General features: G+C 44.6%; 1 protein-coding gene across 3 annotated transcripts in view; it reads left to right on the top strand.

The window, feature by feature from the left end:
* The first annotated feature begins 4,091 nt into the window (after positions 1-4,091).
* Positions 4,092-10,205, top strand: part of APC (APC regulator of WNT signaling pathway) — a 65,065-nt gene continuing 58,951 nt past the window's right edge. The window contains exons 1-2 of one of the 3 annotated variants that reach the window (XM_083702174.1): positions 4,092-4,736; positions 7,086-7,130. The gene's annotated coding sequence lies outside the window, so the exon portion shown is untranslated. The remainder of the gene's footprint in view (positions 4,737-7,085; positions 7,131-10,205) is intronic. The other 2 variants (XM_083702178.1, XM_083702175.1) reach the window with 2 other exon arrangements.

Below are 10,205 nucleotides of genomic sequence, written 5' to 3'. Positions count from 1 at the left end.
CGAGGTACCACTGAATCTTTGCAGCCACAAAGTCTTGCAGGGTCCACTTTGGTTGTCCATCTGTTATATACTTTAAAAGTGCATGATTATCTGTAAATACCAAGGGTTTTTCTAAAACAAAGTTAATAACAATTTCTGACCAGAAAAAACAAAAACACAGGCCAAGCCCCACATCATAGGCCCTTAACTCATCAGTATAGCCAAATCCTTCCTGTACCAGTACTGTGGAGTCTAAGACCTGGAACAACAGTTTTGGCTGAATCAGTCTTAATTTTAACTCTAAAGAAACACCACATAAGGATGCGAAAGCAATTTTTAATTGATTGAGCTGAATGGGACACCCCAACGCCCTATTTTATTTGTTGCAGAGATCCTGAACATCCAATTTACAACAAATCAGACCTAATATTCCAGGTAATTTTAAGTGTGAGCAGGGTACAAAAGGATGTTGAATAGTTGTTTGGTACATTTTTTATTATTTTTTGGCTGTATTTTAATATTTGCCAAGTTTCTTGAATACTTTCTCGTTGCTCTTTAAACATTATATTAAATGTATGCTATTTTCCAAGAGGTAAAGGTAAAGGAACCCCTGAACATTAGGTCCAGTCATGACCGACTCTGGGGTTGCGACGCTCATCTCACTTTATTGGCCGAGGGAGCCGGCTTACAACTTCCGGGTCATGTGGCCAGCATGACTAAGCCGCTTCTGGTGAACCAGAGCAGCACACGGAAACGCCGTTTACCTTCCCACAGGAGCGAAAGCTATTTATCTACTTGCACTTTGACGTGCTTTCGAACTGCTAGGTGGGCAGGAGCTGGGACCGAGCAACGGGAGCTCACCCCGTCACGGGGATTCAAATCGCTGACCATCTGATCAGTCCTAAGTTGTAGCCAACTTCTAATTTGGCAATCTCTCTGAGAAGACTGGATATAGTGAAGAAAATGCCCAACATACAGTATATAGCTCATTTAAAATGCATTGTTACATTTCCCCCCTCCAGGCAGCACATTGCATACATCCAATTTACACTTCTTGCTCTGTTTTAAAATGGCAATGATTAGGAATACACATCCAAGTCAAAGCAGCCAAACCCCACCCTGGTCCTCTCACACACCACACTGTATATATATAGGATAATATCTATGAACACATGGTGTAGCATAGATAAAAATATTTAACAATTTACATTTACAAGCTGCTTTAAAGAAAATGTAGGCAGCAAATGAGAGGTGCTGGTATGAATCTGTATTTGCTGTGCTTACCAAACTAGGGTGCAATTTACATCCCCTAGAAGCCAATTATAAAATCCCGTGAATTTAACATTTAAATTGGATGTTAAAGTTAAATGGATCTGCACTGCACCCTATTTTTACAAATCAACACTTTTTTGTACCAAAAAACAAAAACCTCAAGCAAAAGATTGCCAGCTGTGAACAAAGAGACAAAGAGTGTTAAACAATAACTTCTTTGATAGCTGCAAATATGTAGAAGACTATCTATAAACTTGTAGGAGGGCAGTAACTATATTTAGCAGCTCTGAAATAAAGCCTTGATTATAATACCATAGCTTCTAATGCCATTACAAAGAGAGCACACTCATAATAAATTAGGCAGGGCAATCAGACTTCCAGTCGTTATTAAAACCACAAATGTCTGTGACTCACTTAAGAATTATTAATGGTGTTTACAGCCTCTAAGCACATGCTGTCAAATGATGGTGCAAATAATAGAAAGAAAAAAAGTTCAATATTACAATGTCATGCATTTGGGAACAACTAAGCATTTTTATTATGCCTGGGTGCTTCATTAGTTCAAAATAATAGAGGTCAAAAGGTCCCAGGGTATCAGATAATCATGATGACTAAGTGTGATGTAGCTCTAAATACAGTGGATGTAAATCCTGGATGCATTTTGTGATGTGTTTTTATTTGCGAAGAACTGACACTTTCTTTGTATTAGCATTAGTGAGACCACATCTGGAATATAAGATACAAGGTATAGTTTTTGGGTTATTCGCATTCAGAAATAATTCATTTTAGATGGAACAAAAGGATTAGAAATGGTTAATTTAAAATGGACTGAAATAATAAGAATAGAATGTAATAAAAATTGATTGAAAAATTAAGTTTGGTGTATTCAGTTTTATCGTTGTTTTGATTCCTCAACTGTAACTGAATGTTCTCCAATCCCATAGTGACTGCCCAACATATTTCCATCTTTTCCCCCACACTATTTCCCCTCCTTTAGACAGATGGGCACAAACTATGAATAGTCCAGAAAAATATGGAACTAACTAATTACTAAGGCTTAGAGTGTTGGTTTATGGAACTGTTATGTTGAGACAGAGGTCCTTGACAATAACACAAAATTATCTTTGAAATTAAGACTGGAAAAAGAACCTAGATATTTATTTAAATATGTATCTTGCTTCATGTCAAAATACTTGAGGCTGCTTCACACATTTAGATATAAATGTAAGGTATTAATATGACAAACTATACATAGATACCAGTAAGAGCCAGTTCTGCACAATGTAATGCATGAAAAACCCTCAGATTAACATTCTGTTCTGCAGATATGGACTCAAACCTTTTGAAACACAAGGGTGTGAGAGTGTGAAGGGAACCAAAACCAATTCAACCTTTCTTCTTTGTGTCAAGCTTCTGGTGTTTGTTTGGTTAGGGTCGCGATCCTATACACTTGTACCACTTGTACCAGGAAGTAAACCTCATTGAACTCTGTACGACTTCAGAGTAGGCATATGTCAGTTTCTGCTGCAAAACACATGATAGCCTTTGTTCCAATACATGAAGTGGCCAGTGGAGGGTGCATCTGAAAGTCAAACTACATTTTCAATGTAGCATTACAGTGGTACCTCAGGTTACAGATGCTTCAGGTTACAGACTCCGCTAACCCAGAAATAGTACCTCGGGTTAAGAACTTTGCTTCAGGATGAGAACAGAAATTGTGCTCCGGCGGCAGCGGGAGGCCCCATTAGCTAAAGTGGTACCTCAGGTTAAGAACAGTTTCAGGTTAAGAACGGACCTCCGGAACGAATTAAGTACTTAACCCGAGGTACCACTGTATGCACTTTCTGCTGTCCTTTGAATCCACTGCTGCCCTTAAGGGGGAAACTAGGCCCTCACAGGATGTGTATGTTCTGCAATGCCTTCATCTGGGTGCAGGTTGTATATATGTCTAAATAAAACCATATATCATCATCATGGCTTTTTTCAGCTTGAACTCAGTTCTGGCACCTCTCAGGTGGGCACCATTGCCATTACATTCAAACCTCAGTTTTTGAAGGTAATCTGTTCCGAAAGCCCATTCGACTTCTGAAATTTCCGAAAACCGAGGATCAAAGGGCTGGCTGCAAAGTCGGGGGGGGGGGATGAAAAATGCACCTTGTAAGCCATTTGGCTTCTGAGGCGTGTTCGAAAACGGAAGCATTCACTTCCAGGTTTTTGGCATTTGGCTTCCAAAACGTTCGGCCGAGACTTTTGACTGTATAAGAGAACAAGGAGTTTGTGGCAAGTTCTGGCACCTCTTTTTTTTAGAAAAACAGCACTGATGATGATGATAGTACTGTAATAATTTATTGAATTTATATACTGCCCTATACCCACATGTCTCAGGGCGGTTTACAGCATAACATCAGAATATAAAACCACAAAATACATAACCAAATAAAAACAAACAACCCCATAACACCCCCCAACACATTTTAAAAGGGCGTAGGATATCAATCAAATCAACCAAAAGCCTGCTTTAAAGAGGGCCGTTTTTGTCTGTCACCTAAAGGTGTATAATGAAGGTGCCAGGCCTAATATTAGGTACCCCACACATTTGACTGGGTTGCCCCACCCACTCTGGGAGGCTTCAACAAATACAAAAGCATAAAAGTTATTCTAAAAGTTGCCTAGTTATTTATCTCCTTGCTGCGACGCAGCAACTTCGCTTTTGCCGCTCCCTGCACGTGGCTTCCCCCTCTATCCCCTCCCAATCGCATGCAGAAGCATGCAGCATTTGCAGCCGAGCTCCAGGCTGGCTCTTCCTCCCTCCGTCCCTCCATCCGCGCGCTGTCAAGCAAGGGAGACAACCAAGCCCCGCCCCTTTCCCAGCTGCTCTCTCTCTCTCTCTCTCTCTCTCTCTCTCTCTCTCTCTCTCTCTCAGCAGGTGTGAAAAGCGAACGCCACGCTCTCCCGCGCAAGCGCGCCGGGCTCCTTTCTTTCCCTCTGCTCTCCCAACAAGCCGGGATTCCCTCGACCGCGCGTGCGCTCGAAAGCAGTCGCTCTCTCGCTCTCTCTCCCCTCCCACCCCGAAACAAGATGGCGGCGGGGAGGCTGGCCGGGAAGTTGGAGTGAGGGGGGCGGTGACGGGCAGCAGGTTACCAGTGTGGCGAGGGCAAAGGCCGCAGGCGGGCCGGCACCGACACCGACCGAGGCGCGAGTGGAGGGGAGCCGCCTTCTCGGGGATGAGAAGCCGGGGCGGCGGCAGGGGGACCAGCTCCCCTCTCGCCTGCTGCTGCCGCCGCCGCCTGTGAGGAAGGGGAGCGTGTGTGTGTGCCCCCCCCACGGCCTTCCCCCGCGCCCCGGATGTGTGGGCGGCCGCCTCCCAGCTTCGTGGTGGGGCCGAGTCCCCCGAGCGCCGGCCGCGACGGAGGCAGCGGCGGAGTCCCGGGAGGGGCGGCTGCGGCGGCGCTGCTGCTGGGTGCGGAGGGCGAAGAGGCGGGCAGGTGAGTTGAGGCGCGGCGGCAGCGGCACACCTGGGCAGAGCCAGTACACCGGCTTCGATGCCTTTCTTCCTCCTCCTCCTGGCCTGAGCCTTGCCAGTCAAAGCAGGTCGGGGATCTGGGGTCTTGGAGGGTCGTTCCGCCTCCCCCCCCCCCACTCCACGGGGCAGCAGACACCATTGCCCCATTGTCTGGCTGACTTCTTGGAGCCCTACTTCTTCAAAACCCTGCCCTTTCCCTAGGACGGGGCTTTTACTATTTCGAGCCAGAGTCCCATGTAAGTTGAAACGACCTTCTGTGGCCCGTGGGTCTTCTCCTTAAGGAGTTGGTGGATGGGGATCCCCACCACTTGGAGGTGAGGGTGTCTCATGCCCTGTTTGTGGGGGCACTATAGGAAATGGGACACTGGTGCCTACAGGCCTGTGTTCCCTATGTTCTCTTTACGTGGGTAGGGCTATTGTTGGTGGCCGCTGTTGGGAAGAGTGCATCACAAAAAGGGTAAAAGTCGCATGGAGTTGTTTGCAGCGGGCAGACGGGTCCCAAAGACCCCAAATTGCATCTGCCTCTACGTTCCGATGGCAAAAGGAGTAGAAATTGGAGCAGTTGCGCTTTCACGGAGTTTAGAACTGAGTGGTTTGGATTGTGACAACTGCTGATTTGCTACAACCAGTCGTATTGGAACTCTGTGCAGTTTGTTCACTGAAGTTATCATCCTGTTTTATTCCTCTGCCCATTAAGCCCATGTAGTAATGGTTTTCAGCTGAATTGGGGATGATACAAACATTCCAACTGCCACACGGGGACTAGTGATAAATGCTTCTGAATTATAGAGAATCTCTCCAAAACTGTGTGAATGAGCAGTATAGTGGCAATGTAATTCAGTGTTAGCAAGTGTAAAATGAAGCACATTGGGGCACAAAAACCAACAGCAAAAAATCCTACGTGCTGGTAGGGGTCAGAGCTATCCAGGAATGAAACCTTGAGGTTATGGGGGATAGCATGATAGATATGTTGAATTTTACTTCGGGGATCATTAAGAAAGTGAATGAAACTAAAACACCCTGTAGCTTAATGCTATTATAGAAAACTGGTGAGAATATGATTGCTTGCTGCAGCTGAAGGAGGATATTGAATATCTGGAAAAAGGCAACCAAAATGAGCAAGGGGGTGAAGCAACTCCCCTGTGAGGAAAGGTTATAACTTTGCAGCAACTTTGCTGTCTTTAAAAGAAGATTAGACAGATCAATGGAGGATGAGTGAATGTGAATGACTACTAGCTATAATAGCTATGGTGGGAGACAATATGCCTCTGAATGCTTGGGAATCTCAAGTACAGTGGTACCTCGGTTTACGAACTTAATCCGTTCTGGAAGTCAGGCCTTAAACCAAAACCATTCTTAAACCAAGGCACACTTTCCCTAATGAGGCTTCCCATCGCCAGGGCCCTTCCACTGTTCGGATTCTGTTCTTAGACCAAGGTAAAGATCGCAAACCAGGACTTCCGGTTTAGTGGAGTTTGTAAACCAAATCGTTCGTAAACAGGACTGTTCTTAAACCCAGGTACCACTTTACTGCCCTGAGATCTGTGGATGAAGGGCAGTATCCAAATTTAATTAGGAAAAAAAGATGGGTGGGTACTGTCAAACTCTGGTCCTGCTTGTAGGTTTCCATAGACATCTTGTTGGCCATGGAATCAGTATGCTGGACCTTTGTTCTGAGCTCTTACATTCCAATGGGAACAGGGTAACACTTGTATACTACACTCGCCATTGTGTAGGCTACCCAAATTGCCTACAGTAGCCTCCACAGTGGTCTTGTACATTCTCGGTGGCCCTTCAGGCAGGTGTGCAGTCTCGAACCAAATGAGTCAATCTACATGATCAACATTTATTTATCACTTTTTATGGTCAATCCTTTAAATCAGGCTTCCTCAAACTCGGCCCTCCAGATGTTTTGAGACTACAGTTCCCATCATCCCTGACCACTGGTCCTGCTAGCTAGGGATCATGGCAGTTGTAGGCCAAAAACACCTGGAGGGCCAAGTTTGAGGAAGCCTGCTTTAAATGGATCTTCCAGCAAGGGGAAATATTTTTGATATAATTTCAGAAAGGCTAGTGCTTCAGTAAGAACAGTGAGTACTAGTTAACCTCACGGAAGGTTTCCTCATTCCAGTGTCCCCTAGATGTTTTGAACTGCAACTCCCATCAGCTCACCCAAAATGAGCAGTAGCCAGGGTTGATGGGAGTTGTAGCCTAGCAGCTTCTGTGGAACCTCGGATTCCCATCCCTGTTATAGAACCAGCCAGTCTTTGTGTTGCTGTTAATTGTTCTGGTTTTTTCCCCCTCTACTTAGATTTCAGACTGTATGGAGACTGGAGCAATCTAACTTTTCTTCTTGGTGAGTGCATCTCAGTGGATTTACCTTTGCTTGCATTTTCTTTGGAATAATTGTTCCTGTATATTGTTCCAGGAATGGTGCTCTTACTCCTATAAGATACATGGTTTTTGTAGTTTATTGGTGGGAATTCTGAGAAACACTAATGAGTCTATAAATAGGTTGCCGCCTCTAGCGTTGCTAGCAGTTGAAGAGTGTTGGTGACTTGTAACCAACTATGCCACTTGTAGGCAGATACTAACATGTTAGCTGAACATTGGACTTGAGTCTAAATTCAGTTTGGCTGTGGCAGTTTATTATGTTTGTTTCCTGTTTGAAAATTGAACTTTTGTTCACCTGCCGGAAGTTTTTATGGGGATCAGTGATAGATTTTACAATAACTGCTCATTATGCTGCTATGCTGAACTCTTGTGAATAATCTGCATAATACCTTCTCCATATGGCTCCCCACTTCTTCATGGCAACCATGTGTACCATATTTTTCGCCCTATAGGACACACCGGCCCATAGGACGCACCTAGATTTTTTTGGGGGGGAATAAAGGGAAAAAAATAATTTCCCCCCCCCCAGGCGCGGGGCTGGGGCAGGGGAAGCCCGAGCTTCCCCCGACCCCAGCCCCCAGAACAGGAGCCAGAGCGATGCCGAAACTGCGTGCACGGTCGCTATCGCTCCCGGGGCTTGCAGGGGTGGGGGAAGCCTGAGCTTCCCCTGACCCCAGCCCCCAGAACGGGTCGGAGAGCGATGGCAAAGGTGCACGCACTTTCGGCATCGCTCTGGGAGCTTGCGCGGCTGGGGGCAGGGGAAGCCCGAGCTTCCCCCGACCCCAGCCCCCAGAACGGGTCCCAGAGCGATGGCGAAGCTGCTCACAGCTTTGGCATCGCTCTGGGAGCTTGCCGGGCTGGGTGGATAGCTTCCTGAAGCCTGGAGAGCAAGAGGGGTCGGTGCGCAGGCTTCAGCGAAAGCCTGCATTCGCCCCATAGGACGCACACACATTTCCCCTTCATTTTTGGAGGGGGGAAAGTGCATCCTATAGGGCGAAAAATACGGTATCTAACTAATATCTAACCCAGATTGCTATACTGATCCTTGCAGTTCCAGTAAGGCTTTCTTACCACTCACAATTACTTTCAGGTCTTGTGTGAGAAGTTTCTACACTAGCAGTGTGGAAGGCATCTGTTACAACTATGAAAGCTTTCCTGATTGGGAAGCTCCACATAGCAAGCTGAATTAAATACTACATTTGGGTATATAGAAGTAGCCTGTGTGGAGAAGGTAAACTGTAGATTGGCCTTTGTGGACCAACATTTGCACGATACGCTATTCCTACTAATAGCGTATACATAATTGCTACCCTTGGCCTATTTATCAATTGATTTCAACTGAATTTTATCTATGGAAGTAAGCTTTATTTCAAAGAAACTTTACACACAAGTGTATCCAATCACAGTTTTATTCAAAGATACCTGTGGATAGTGAGATATGCGCTGTTCTCTACTATTCTATCTCCCTATCCATTTGTGGGAGAGAGAGATTCTTCCTCGCCTCCAATATATGTTGTACTGTATACTGAAAAGACAGAATTTGGTATGGAGTATTCAATAACTGTTAAAGACTAAAATATTAAAGAACTAAAATTACATGACTAACTTTTATTCGAATAGTGGGAAAGTATTATATTTGAGACAGATAATTTCTACATAGTTAAAACTTCACTTTTTAACATTTTGTAAATGCCATGCTTTCCGTTCTACTAATCCTAGTGAGTCAGGAAACAAGTTTAGTGGAGATCACAAGGCCCCTTAGCATATTATTACGCTTGGACTTCTGTTTCCTCCTGATATCCTTTTTCTCTTCCTCTTCATAAAGACTGCATTGCAGATAAACTTATCCCAAGGGAGTAGTTTAATAACTGAACAGACTATTTTAGGGTACAAATTAACTGATACGAAACTTCCAAGAATGTACAGGTATTCTTAATTTCTATAAATTGAGAATTTCTGTGTTCCTAGAAACATTATTGCGTTTGTGGAATGACTTGCACTTGCACAATGAAACATTCCCTCCTCTCTTAGCCCTTTACCTCCCATCCTCTTCAAGTGTTAGGGGACCCTGTCCCAGCAGATGTGTGTGTCTGTGGAAGAGAAATGAGAGGAAGTTCAGTTCCATTGTGTGAGCATAAGTCATTCCACAAGCTCAGTGCCTTCATTGGCTATAACCTTATTGTTTAGCATTTTGTAGAGAGCAGGCCAATGGTGACAGGAATAGAATTGTAGAGTTGGGAAGGGACCCTGTGGATCATCTAGTCCACCCCCACCCCGCAATGCAAGAATATGCAGCTGTCCCATATGGGGATCAAACCTGCAAGCTTGGGATTATCAGCACCGTGTTCTAGCCAACTGAGCTAGCTAGGCAAAAACAGTGAAACAAAGACTTGGCTGTATTGCATTTTTTATTGACTTTGTTTTGTATGGAGATGTGTGGTTCCACTTGCATTGGTAATGCTATTTTTTTTGTCCACACTTCTTCCGTTTGCTTTTAAAATTCTGTACTGTTTTTGTACTTTGGATTTGTAAAAGAGCCTTTGCAGAACGGGTCAGAAGTGCCTGGAAACCAAATTAAAGCATATTGCAGTTTCTGCACCACAGGATTGTTGAATGAAATCTTGCCCACCTTCTAAATTGTTTGTGAGGCTTCTGTTCCCTACTTTGTAAAGCACACACTGGGTATTCTTATCTGGCCCCTGTACCTCTTTGTGCTATTTTTTTTTTCTCCAGCTGTCCCAGCTCCTCTCCAACCAGCAGTTCTCGTTCTCCCTCTACATCTCCCTTTCTCTACCACCTTCCAGTCTGAGGCAATGGAATATGCAGCATTAATTGACTCAGTGCTTCACTCTTCTTATTTAACAATCATTTTTTGATTCGCACTTGGGAATTCTTGAACCTTGCTTGTTTATAGACCTGTTAGCAATGATATATGAAACCCAATCTGTGCATCCTTCCTTCTGTAACCCCTATTTTTCTGAGGTAAGGTCTCAGTTTTCTTGACTTTTTCATAACTCTGTCATCTGAGAGTGGCATA

This window comes from Podarcis gaigeae (assembly GCF_964106915.1).
Source record: "Podarcis gaigeae genome assembly, chromosome: 11".
NCBI classification, from domain to species: domain Eukaryota; kingdom Metazoa; phylum Chordata; class Lepidosauria; order Squamata; family Lacertidae; genus Podarcis; species Podarcis gaigeae.
Note: the sequence above shows the minus strand (reverse complement) of the source record. Positions and strands in the feature narration are given on the sequence as shown.